Source organism: Lissotriton helveticus, chromosome 2_1 (genome assembly GCF_964261635.1).
Source record: "Lissotriton helveticus chromosome 2_1, aLisHel1.1, whole genome shotgun sequence".
NCBI lineage: Eukaryota > Metazoa > Chordata > Amphibia > Caudata > Salamandridae > Lissotriton > Lissotriton helveticus.
The window spans coordinates 474538432-474551224 of record NC_136059.1 but is presented as its reverse complement, the minus strand read 5'-3'; the positions used below and the strand labels follow the sequence as shown (position 1 = coordinate 474551224).

The following is a 12793-nucleotide window of genomic DNA, read 5'->3' as shown; positions in this document are numbered from 1 at the left end:
AAGGAATACGTCCCGATTAAGCTGATTAATAAAATGGTGAACAAAACCATTCATATGGAAGAGGCTAGTTATTTAAGCCCATAAAAGGTGGAAGCCCAAGGGAGAACCTCCTGCTGAAAATATCGAAGTCTCTAATATATGAGAATTTTCTCAATAACACCGAACAATACACTATCCTCTTCCAAGTAATCAGTCTGAGAGAAAAAGCCCGTTATGTGGCCATTTCAGAAAAAGCTATAACATCTTGTTAACTTCCCATGGACAAATGTATCTAGTCTTTGGTATCTCTTAATCTAGTAAATGATACACAAAAGGACCTCTTTGCCTCCTATTTTCTCCACCGGTTTATGACCTCTAGCTATTGCTGTTTTACACAAATAATTTATAACACTTTCCAGTCTGTAATAGTTCAGAGCAAAATTCATCACTGATACAATATTCCCTGGTACCTAGAAGATGGAGTTGAGTTATTTTTCTTTCTTTTTCCTGAAGCCATGATTCGCAAATAAATTCAGAAGTGTGCACAGAAAGTTGCTTTGGACTTTCCAGGAGTGGGAGGATGGGTGGGGGAAACAGTGGGTAACTGGCACTTTTGACTGGATTTCACAGGCACTTTTGTAAAAATCGTGACATTTTTACAAAAGTGCCGATTTCGCAGCAATCTGCGAAATCGCAAAATCCTGGAGGGTCTGGGTATTCCTTTGTCTTGCAGAATGTGTAAAGGCTTGTCCAGGTGCAAATTTTCCTGCTGGAGGTCCTGTCCAAAATCAATATATCATCCTGAAAATACAGGACACCGTTGCAGTCTTTAAATATCTCCTTCATAAGCCTCTGAAACACTGATGAAGCAGATGCATGTCCAATGTCAATGGGCTCGATAACACCCAGGCCACAAAGTTTACCTAACTCGGTGCATAAATCCCCACTCAACGACAAAGGCACCCCCTGAACTTTATGCGCCATAGGAATGGAGCCGGTTTTCAATATAAGTTTGTGCTGGAACCCTTTCAGTTTTCCTAGATGTTCAGTAAATACCCTGGGAAACTGATCTACCCACTGGCTCACAGAAGAAACATTCATACATGCAAGCATTAATTTAGACCTGGAGATCACACAATGAGGATAATTAGGGTCTAAAATAATATCCAACACTTCTTGCTCATGCCAACCCTATAAATTCAAACCCTCTTTGGCCACAAACACCTCCCCACAGGCAGCCTTCCCATCAAAGTCCAATAGCCCGTCAAATTACCCCTCAGCTTTTACCTTCTTTGCACCATTTGCACACATTTTTACCCTGTATGGTTGCAGCTCCTGTGGTGTTGATTTAAAAAAAACATCAGGACCAATCAACGTAAATGATGACCTTAACCGGCACCCATTCACACCATTAATCACAACATTGCACAATGGCAGCTTCCTAGTCTATTCTGCACTTCTCGGTAGGTGCTCTGCTCACTCAAGAGAGCTAATGTTTTCTCTGGACCTCTGTGCATCTCAAGGGAGTGCAATGTTCAGGCCGAGTGTGACTGTTGTAAGGCATGGGCTTCTGACTTTTTGGACTACAATGTTCTATTGCAGTGTTGGGTCACAATTATGAGCACAGGTTTCTCAAATGCATCCCTTCTACACATGGTCTAGCATAGCAAAAACATTAAACTTATACAGCCCAGTGTAAGTGTCCTACGTATTGAGTTTCAAAGATGATACTGAGTGAGCGAGAAAGCCTGCACAGCACTTTTTAACAGCCAGCCTTCTCTAAGTGTTTGGTTGTTTGAACTGATAACGCTGCAGGTGAGGAGTGTATGGTTTGGGTAAAGAAGACAATTTCCAACAACAGCCCCAATCTATTGTGTTGTTAATTTTGGTTGTGTATGGGGAGGGTGTTTTACACTTTCAGTACTTTTGTGGCAACCAAGTACCAACCTTTCTTCTAAATTGCAACATTATTGATGACAATCCTGTTAAGGGCATGATCTCATGGCCTTCAAAGGAGTCCAGCATTTTTTAGATTTAGACAGAAAGGCACTGCACCAGTTAGTCAGTTTGGAAAGGCACCAACAGGAAACCAGCCGGAGGCAGTGGGTCTCAGTAACCTTCTACCTATTTTTGCTACTTTATTCACCCCATTATGATACTTGTGCTTTGTTAGGGTTGTTAAATGGGTATTTTAGTTCACCCTAGAAACACAGCATTGTCATAGTTCAGATGCTAGTTTTATTCTTATTCTACTACTAAAGACCTGCATCCTAATTGGACGGCATGGATGTTACATTTTCCCTTCTCTTAATGTATTCATTCTGTTGTGGCACTTCATATATGCTGTATATAAGCTTTTGCACCACTCTCAGAACCTCCTTACATGCTGTACTAATGCACTATAGTCCAATGGGCACACTCACCATTTGTGAATTATGATTTGTTCTTCTAGTGAAAAATTCTACAGCATCCCAGGAGATGTTGGTTGCAGACAAATGTTTGAACATTTATTTCTTAATGGCTATTTATAGCGGCTTGCAAGAAATGCACAGTCCTAACAGAGCAGAATAATTTAGTGACTAAGGGCCCGATGTAGGTAAAACGCATTTACCGATTTTAAAATACCGATCCGTACCGATTCGGTATTTCAAAATCGGAAAATGATATGTAGGAAATAATCATCGGAAAAATACCGATTCGGTAGCATTCGGTATCGAGAGTCGATACGTACCGATTCGCCAACTACCGAATCGGTATAGGCCGGGTCGGACAAGTCCGAATCGGAAAAAAAAAAATGCGGAACCAACCGATTCGGTAAACGCCGAATCGGAATAATAAATACGCCCCATGGGCCGAAAGGCCAATAGGAAGGCATTATACATTCCGAATCGGTATTTACCGAACACATTCGGAAATTACCGAATCGGAAATTACCGATTCGGAGAATGCCGTTTTGCCGAGCTGGTTGAGTGACACTGAAGACATCAGCCAATGAGCTGTAAGCACCCTCCCCCACAGGGTGTGGCAACCCAGGCAGGTGCAACTCATCAGAACTTTCTGGAAAGCTGCATGAGTTGAGCAGACACAGAGAGAGCAGCATTGTGAGCAGGATCCCTGAGAGACATGGACACCAGCACAGAGAGCCAGAAGGCAGGGCGGAAGCGCAATCCTAAATTCAGCACCATGGAGCTGCAAACCTTGGTGGAGGAGGTGGTGAGGGTGCACACCCAGCTATATGGCAGGCAGTCCCTGACTGTCCCGGAGAGCACCAAGAGGAGGCTGTGGCTCGACATCGGGGAGAAAGTCAATGCAGTTGGTGTCACCCACAGGAGCCTAGACGACCTCAAGAAGAGGTTTTATGACATCCGTGGCGTGACCAAGCGCAAACTGGCCGACCTGCACAAGCAGGCTGGACTCACTGGAGGAGGACCAAACCGTGCGCCACCCCTCACTCAGCTGGAGGAACTAGTGGCGACGACCATCGAGAGGGCCAGTGTCGTGGGCATTGGGGACCTGGATAGCTCATCCCGAGCTACAGCTACAGGTAAGAAGCATGCGCAACTTGACACACCATACCAGACACCTCCCCTACAGACCCAATGCACAGCCAAACCCCAGGCCAGTACAGCTAGCAACAGACATGAGCAATGCATCGTGCTAAATGTACTCAGCAAAAGTTACCAATAATGCCACAGCAGAAGCATGAGATAAATAACTGTAATACAGCATCAACGTGTTTGTAATGAGATGTGCAATGCTTTAATAGTTGTGACTGGAACACATTAGCACCCACTTGACAAATGCTTCTTTGTACCTAGGGGCACCATCAGGCGGGGGAGCAGCATCAGCTCCAGCACCAGCTCCAGCACCAACAGCCAGTGCGGCAGTGGCAAGCACCAGTGCAGCAGCACAGGAGGAGGAGGACAACAGCTGTGCCCTGGCAAATGAGGAGGACACAGGACATTCCCTCACAACTCCACACTCCCCCCGACTGTCTCAGTCTCAGTCGCCCTCATTGGTATTCTCCCCGGACAACACACCACCACAGAGCCACCCTGCACCTGCCACTTCCCCGGCCCGGAGGAGAATAGTGGCTCCATTAGTCATCATGGAGGGGGCAGCGGGTCAGGCTCCTGCACAAGACCCCGTGACACCAGCGACACCAGAGCACACACAGCAGGGCAGCAGAATTCCACGTAGGCCACGTGCTACCAGCAGCCCAATACCAGCACCGGGAGGCAGCGTCTTCGCTGGGCTGGAGACCAGCATGGTCACAATACAGAGGATGCAGGCGAAATCCATCCTGGCCTGCCATCGCCAGTTGCGCCTGCACAACCTGCAGATGGGTGAGATGACACAGGGCTTCAAGACCTTCGTTGACAGCAACAAGGACATAGCAACATCAATTGGCCGAATGACCACTGCCATCACCCAGCTCTGCACCAGGTTGGATGACCATGAGCTGAGTCGTCGCAGGGATGCAAGAGTCACGAACAGGTCACTCACCCGCCTTGCGGCTGCGACTGCCCAGTCATGCCAACGTGGGGCAAACATGGAGGCCAGCCTCACACAGTCCATGTCCGAGGTCACTAGGGGCATGGGCCGTATAACAACAGCCATGGAGACACTACTCATCTCCAACACCGCAGTGAATCCCGTCCTGGGCGAGGCTGGGGACAGCAGCAGCCGCAGCAGCCCGGCCAGCGCTGCGTCAGAGCCGCGCCGGAGCACCAGGCGCTCAGCTGAGGCTGCAGGGCATTCTGAAGGGGGTGAGGTTCATCCCAGTGGGCCTGCTAAGCGCAGCAAAAAATAGGACTGCCACTGCGGGTGAGGCAACCCGGACATTGGACATTCCTACCCCTTGTTGTTAAACTTTTCTTTTGTTGCACATCAGTGCAGTAACGTTGATGCAACATTATTAAATTTAATTTCTGAACACATACATTGACCTGTTTGTGCATCTGTACTCACTCAGAAATAGTTGTCTGTGATCTCCTGACGCCTGTATCTGCCGTCAGATGGTGCAGAGACTCCAGCAGGTAGTGGTAGTGGGACAGCATTGTCATCGTCGGGGTCCTCGTAGTCGGATAACTCTACCTCAGTGCCTTTCCTGACTGCAAGGTTGTGCAACATTGCACAGACAGCAATAATCTTGCAGCAGGTGATGGCGGTATATTGCCTTGCACCTCCGCTCTTGTGCAGACATCTGAACCTGCTCTTCCAGATGCCAAAGGTCCTTTCCACTACGTTCCTCGTGCTTTTGTGTGCACGGTTGTACCTCCTTTGGCTGGGTGTTGAGGGGTTGAGGTAAGGTGTGAGAATGAACGAGCGTAGGGCATATGCACTGTCGCCTGGAAGGAGAAGGGGTAACATTACTCACATGCATACATGTATTACACACTGCAATTTTGGTAATGGGGGTCTGACACTGTGTCTTACCTAGGAGGTATCCTTCGCCAAATTCCCCTGCCATCAGCCGTGCATAAATCCCGCTACTCTGGAAGATATAGGAGTCATGGGTACTCCCCGGGAACTTTGCAACCAGGTCAGTGATCACACACTTGGCATTGCATATCACTTGCACATTTATGGTGTGCCGTGACTTCCGATTGCGGTATACGTATTCGGTGTCAGCAGGGGGGCAAATCGGTATGTGTGTGCCATCTATGCAGCCAATGATGTGGGGGAATCTTGCCATCTGATAGAATTCAGCTTTTGTCTGTGCCAGTTCTGCATGGGTGGAAGGGAAGGAAATGTAGTGGGCCATCCTCTGGATCATGGCATCAAGGAACTTGTGGAAGAACCTTGACAGGCTGCTCTGGGTCACCCCTCCTGCCACAGCAACTACACTTTGATAGCTGCCAGACGCCAGAAGATGTAGGCAGCATAGCACCTGCACCTGCACAGGGATTGCATGTGCCCTTGGGGTGGGGTGCTGCAACAGGGGTTGGAGGTCCCTGATGAGGTCTCTGATGGTGTCTGCCTCCAGCCTGTACCTCTGTAGGATCTCTGGATCTGTCAGCATGCACAGGGTCACCCTCTGCCTGTACACCTGCTCCTGTCTCAGCCATTCCCTCTCACCTTCCTGCTGTAGCCGTAGCCGTCTAGCTATGACATAGAAAGCTGCCATGTTGCAAGTAGAACTGCATTTTGGGTCATTTTTTATAGGTTGCACCTGGTTACCACCTGATTCCAATCCATGGTAAATTCCGAGTCAGAAATACCGATTTTTGAGCAAAATCGGTATTTCTGTGCTTACCTACATCTCAATCTTAGGGTTTTCGCATGGAATCGGATTTTCACCGAATCGGAATATATACCAATTTGGCGATTTTACCGATTCGGAAAGTCACCGAGTCGGTCGGATTCCGAATCGGGAAAAAGTAGTAATCGGAAAAAATCTCCGATTCGGTAGATTACCTATTCGGAGATTTTTTCCGATTCCTACATTTTTCCGATTCGGTATCCGATCGACTCGGTGATTTTCCGAATCGGTAAAATCGCCGATTTCGCAGGATTTCGGCCTCCTACATCCCGTTGTCTGTATTCCGATCGGTAACGGCCGAAAATACCGATTTTCGGCCGTTACCGACCGACCTACATCGGGCCCTAGGTTTACAGTTTAAATGTTGGTCTCATAGCAGATGTCTCTCAGAAGGAAACTTCTGCCTATACAGGTAGGCAACATTTAAGGAGTATCCATACTGATACCCAACCTGTAAGGTACTCACAAATTAACTGGCTACATTAAAATTACTGTAACACATACAAGCAGTGCAAAAGCCAACAGATCTGGCTCTATCATGATAATGAATGCAAACACAGGCATGTGCAAATGATTTTTGCGTATTAAAGCCAGACTTATTGATAAGCAAATGCTTGTTGATTCTTATAGTGGTGGCAATTTGCTCCCTCATTCTTTTCACTTTTCAGATAGCAGCATACCATAGCCTTGCGGGTAAAAATCCAACATATTTATCATTGGTTGTCATGCCAAGACATTAATGCCTTCCAAACTACCCGACAGGTCCTTTCAATTCAGAATTTTTCAAAGGCCCTTCAAACCTGCAGGTGTAGGTTTGAAAAAGTTGTGCAAAGCCTCCATTGAGGAAACAAAACAGATCTGAAAGGGCAGAGATAGCCCCTTTTCTTTGGGGGTGGGGGAGGGGGGGGGGGGAGTGAAGGGGGGAGGTTAGGGATAATAGGCATCATTTTTGACATTAGAGTGTCCAATCCTACTGGACAGTTCTGTTGAGTCACATGTCAATGGAAGACATTGGAGTATTAGATGAGGAAGGCGAGGCCCTCCCCAAATAGGGATTACAACCCTTGTCAGGGTGAACCACAAAGTCACTAAATAAACCTATGTTTCGGGCTTAAACCTCTGGTGGCTTGGTGTAAAGCAGTCTGTCATAACTTAGAGGCAATGTGTAAATTCATTATTTAGCACTCAAACAGTAATAAAGTGAAAACGAGAACCAAGAAAAATCCAAAACCAATTTAGAAAAATAAAGGACATTTTAATAAAGAAAACGACACCACCACTACAAAAATCTAATAGGTAGAACCAGGGATATGAATTTTTAAATAACGAATTAAAAAAGGCTTCAAAAAGCACAAAATGCTCAAGACGCAATAATCAGATATTTGGATTGTTAGATCAACTAGCTGTATGATGCCGACTCATGATAACATTGTGATATCCTATGTACAACAACTGTATGTATCAATGCTTTGTGATGTTTGGAATTAATAAACAAACTGTTAAAAAACTAAAGCACAAAATGCCAATCGCAGTTTTCTGGTCACGCTACACTGGGTCCAAGTCAAAAGATAAGGACAACTGCAAGGGAGCACGGGTCTGCTACATGACCCAGGTTTGCCCCAGTGGAAAGCTTACCTTCTGACTTAGAAAATGTTAAGGAGAAAAAGTGATTGTCGACAGGTCTTTGGTGAGGCAATCTGCAAGCAGGATCCAAAGTGGGGCCCTACAATGGTGGGTTGCTGAAGATCTGGGCCTCGGTGCTGTTGACAGTGAAGGCAGGAAAATTCAGAGTGGGCAAAGCTCATAGTCTATGCCCAGGTAGGCCTTGACGTCACAGGCTGCTTAGCATGGATCTGATGAAGCCCTCCATGTTAGGACTTAGAAACTTTTTGGGAAGTCAGATGTCCTTCAGCGGGGCAAACCAGCAAGCAGAGGCCGACCTGTGTTTTGACATCTACGGTTGCGGCTTCAACGGTGGTTCCAATCTCCAATGGTTCTCAAGGCAGAAAGTTGGCAAAAAATTATTTCCAAGTCCCACTTCTTGCAGTTTGGGGACAGGAGGAGTACACTCTCAAGTCAAAAACCATCAGTGGGCCAAGGCAGAAGGCTGTGGCTGAGAGTGGCTCCATGAGGCTGAATACCTTTGGATGTTGCCCTGGTGAAGCCGCTGACTTTTCGTGGAAAAGGTTTGAGGAGCAGAAATTCAAAACTCTGGCCCAAAGAAGGACATTTGCTGGACAGATACTTTTAGCACCTTTGCCCGGTGTAGATTTCTACCTCCAGAATTAGTCCATTTTTTGGAGCTCGGTTCCTCCAGCGGGTCAGTGCTGAAAGCTGTAGCCTCTGCAATGTCTAGCTGCATGGGATTTGCTGATGCGGAAAAGCTCTGAGTTTGTCTGACAAGTTAGACAAAGAGAGCTCTGCCCAGATGTCAACAAATATCTGCCTATCACTGGGCACCTCAGGTCAGGTCAATAAAGTTTCTGGGTACAGCCCGTATGGACATCCCGCCAGAGGAACACAATACGTCCCCACACTCCTGGTGTTTGTGTCAGCTCTGGGAACATGTACACACCTCCTGGGTGATAGTTGGAAGTATATGCAAATGAGCTTCTTAAGTCTTTAGACAGGAAAAAGGTAACCTCTCTAACATCGTTATTACAAATCTGACTTTACCAGTGATTTGGGCTGCTATTAAATATTTAAAAAAGTCCAAGAATGAACTTTGCAGCAGTTTTGTTTTAGGCAGAGATAACATTAATAAATGTAATATTATATCCAAGTGCTACCCTGAGGAACAACTAGTCCTGCTCCTGTGAAAATAGCTTTTGGAGCCTCGTCACTGTAAGGACATTTTTACCATTAAACCTTTGCATGTCCTTCTTTTAAATACCATGCACCTTTCCTTATGAGCATTAATGCCTACTCAGGGGTGAATTCCTAATATGTAATAGAATGGTTCTTTTGACAGGATACAGTGATAAGTCTGCAGTCTTGTTTGCACTGTCACTGCACAGGAAGGAACAATGGGTGCTGCAGTCTACATTTTGTACCATATACCAGGAGCATATAAGACAATTAAATATGCCAATTAGGAGTATTGCCAATTTCAACATGTTTTCATGGTCAGAGCACAAGCACTGGGGCCTGGTTATCTGCGGTCTAGTGCACAGAGTAAAAATAGCAGCATCAATCCAGAATAAATGGGGCTGGTCAGGAAAAAAGAGTTATTTTCTTACAACCCTTAGCATTCAAATACTCCTGCCTTCAGGATAAATAAATATATGAGTGTTGTTGGCATCCTGCATCAACAAACCTTAGTGGGGTAGGCCACCAACTGTATTTGGTAGACTCACCCAACACCACCCACAAACCCAGTCCTAGTAATTACTTTCCTCAACAGAAATTCAACCATACTGGCAGAATTCACTGTTAATATAGTGCTAATATTGTATTTTGTTAAACACTTTATGTTGTTATATGGAGTGCTCTTGCTACAATAGATAAAACACAAACACATATTCTCTCTCTCTCACCGAATGATTGTGGTATTTTGTATTGCGGGCCCTAATAATGTGTTGGGGGAAATTTCCATTCTAATATGCCATATACCACTTCAGTGTTGTTATCATTGTAGGTGTTTTTCGTTACTAGAACAAGCACAAGTGATACCCAAATGAAGGCAATACTACTTAAGGGTGATGATATCGCTTCTGATGGTCTCATTCAAGGCATTCAGCTTATTAGATGTTTTTGCCAATGTAATTTGATTCCCACCCCATTTTGTAGAAGCCAAACTGTTTGAAAGAATGGGATGTAAATTGCACTCCATTTTAAATATCTCTTTCTCTCTCTCTATATATATATATATATCTATATATCCATATCTATATTTATACGTATATAGATAATGATATGGATACATATATATATATATAGATAATGATAATGATATGGATACATATATATATATATATATATATATATATATATATATATATATATATATATATATATATATATATATATATATATATATATATATATATATATATAAACAAAACCAAGATTTGCAAGCAATCTGCTCACAGCGCCTTCCCCAGCCACTTCATGGCAGCGGTCCGCGATGAGGCAGGCAGCCTCTCACATATGCACCCAAACTGTCGTACAATAAAGTAGGACAGCAAACACGGACACAGGTCTGCTGCAATTATCCTCCGTTTATTCAGGTCAGAGAATGGCAATCAACACTCAATGCGTTTCAGGATCACTCCCTTGTTCACGAGTGCCTGTGATCGCGCTGTTTTCTTTTTTATATAACCACGTGATTTACAAAGTAACCATAAGTGAAAAAAGACTGACATTTAACGTTAGTATGACATACTAAACGTTTCTCAACAAATCAAAACATATTCATTCTTAATTTATGAAAACCTGTTTTGCCTTTGCTCTTTTTAAATGACATAATTAAAGTTTAAATGATCTATAAACAACTCAACCTCAATAGCGCTTTTTGTGCTGGTTGTACTTCCATTTCTACCAGTCATTTCATGACAATATCAAACCCATGTGGGTGAAAATGTTTTAACAATTTAAATCTAATATTGGTGAAATATATTGGAACATATAACCATTGTATGTTGAGTCATAAACAATCAATTTTGATACATTTCAAAATAAAGCCCAAGTGGGCAGGAGCTTGATGATTGGCTTTGAATATTCTCCATCAAGAACAATTTCGATCTTCTGTCAGTCATAAAATCTAAAAAAATAAAATAAATTAAATTAACTATACAATTATATATTGTGTTTTAAAAGAAAAACAACCACGACAAACAGTAACACAAACATTAATACAGAAAACATATAAGCTCATAAAATGTTGATAATTGTTCTACAAACTAAGGACTGCAAAATTCCAGAATTAAATACAGTTACATCAAGAGTCTTTATAAACTCATCCCAGATGAACGGCTAATTCCTCATCAAGGTTGTGGCCTAAAGGGGTTATTGTTTTATATTGAATGATGAGCTTAGACTCAAGTCTCCGAAGTTCTTTCAGTCTGTCACCACCTCTCACATCATTTTTAACAAAGTCAAGTACCACGAAACCAAGTAAATTCGTGTTTTGTCCGTGGTGACTTTGAAAGTGACGTGCTATTGGATATGCTTTATCCATGTTTTTGATAGCACGTAAATGTTCCAAAACGCGTACCTTGGCCTTATGGATAGTACTTCCTATATAGGCCAATCCGCATGGGCAGAATCAGTGTTACATGATGTGTGCTTTTTGATGACATAGGGTCTGCATATAGATGACAAAGTGCACTCCTTTTTGTTTCTACTGTTTTTGCAGGCTTTACAGCTGCGGCATGCAAAGAAGCCTTGTATGCCAGGGATTGTGGGTTTCGTTGTTTCTACAGCTCTACATAAAGTATCTCGTAATGATCTTGCTCTTTTAAAGGTGATTTGTGGATTTGGTCCGATACAACTGGCAAGATCCTTATCTGTACACAGTGCTGGCCAATATTTGTTCAAACTCTTTCGTACTGCTTGAGTTTGTCTGCTGTACGTTGTTATAAACCTAAGGTTCTTACCGCTTTCATTATTGTTTATACTTTCTGTTCCCCGCAATTTATCTATTAACAAAGAGTCTCTTGCTCGTTTAGATACTGCTGCAATGGCTTTGTTGATAGTTTTCTCAGTATACCCTCTTTGTAAGAACCTTTCACACATAACATCGGATTCCGCTGTAAATTTCTCTGCTGTGCTGCAGTTACGTTTAGCTCTTAGTAGTTCGCCTAGTGGAATACTCTGAATGAGTGCATTGGGATGACAGCTTTCAGCGTGAAGGAGGCTATTGCCTGCCGTACTTTTTCTGAAAAGACTGCTTTCAATTTTATTATTCTCAACAGTAAGTTTGAGGTCCAGGAATTCGAGTGAATTTTGTGACCATTGTGACGTAAGATGGAGATTGAAATCATTGATGTTCAGCATGGCAACACATTCAGAAGCTTCTTTCTCATTCCCGTCCCAGATACAAAAGATGTCATCAATGTTTCTAACATACATAGGGATTTTTTTGAAAATATCCAACTTACTAACTACTTCTTCCTCCCAGTACCCCATAGAGAGACCCGCAAACGATGGAGCAAAGCAGGTCCCCATAGATGTACCGAGGATTTGATGGTATATTTTATTGTCAAATAAGAAGTAGTTCTGCTCAAGACATGTGGTAATCATTTTTAACAGCATTTCTGTGTGTTCTAAGTATGATGCTGATCGATTGCTCAAAAAATGTTTACATGCCTCTACTCCTTTCTTGTGCGGTATACATGTGTATAGACTAGACACATCCATCGTAAGTAAGGAGTATTCATCTTTCCACTCAATCTTTTGTATTTTTCTGAGAAAGTCTCCCGTGTCTTTAACATAAGACGGGAGTTGTTGGACTGGGCCCTGAAGGAAAAAATCCACGTTTCTGGATACATTTTCTAAGAAACTCCCCCTTGATGACACTATAGGTCTCCCTGGTGGATTAAGTGGCTC

At 43.6% G+C, this 12793-nt stretch overlaps 1 protein-coding gene and 1 long non-coding RNA gene across 2 annotated transcripts in view; one reads left to right on the top strand and one right to left on the bottom strand.

Annotated features, from left to right (window-relative positions):
* PDE4D (phosphodiesterase 4D) overlaps positions 1-12793 on the top strand; it is a 1494598-nt gene that overhangs the window by 119482 nt on the left and 1362323 nt on the right. The window lies entirely within an intron of this gene.
* LOC144818082 (uncharacterized) overlaps positions 10491-12793 on the bottom strand; it is a 434782-nt gene continuing 432479 nt past the window's right edge. The window contains exon 4 of the long non-coding RNA XR_013607039.1: positions 10491-11006. This is a non-coding gene — a long non-coding RNA (uncharacterized LOC144818082). The remainder of the gene's footprint in view (positions 11007-12793) is intronic.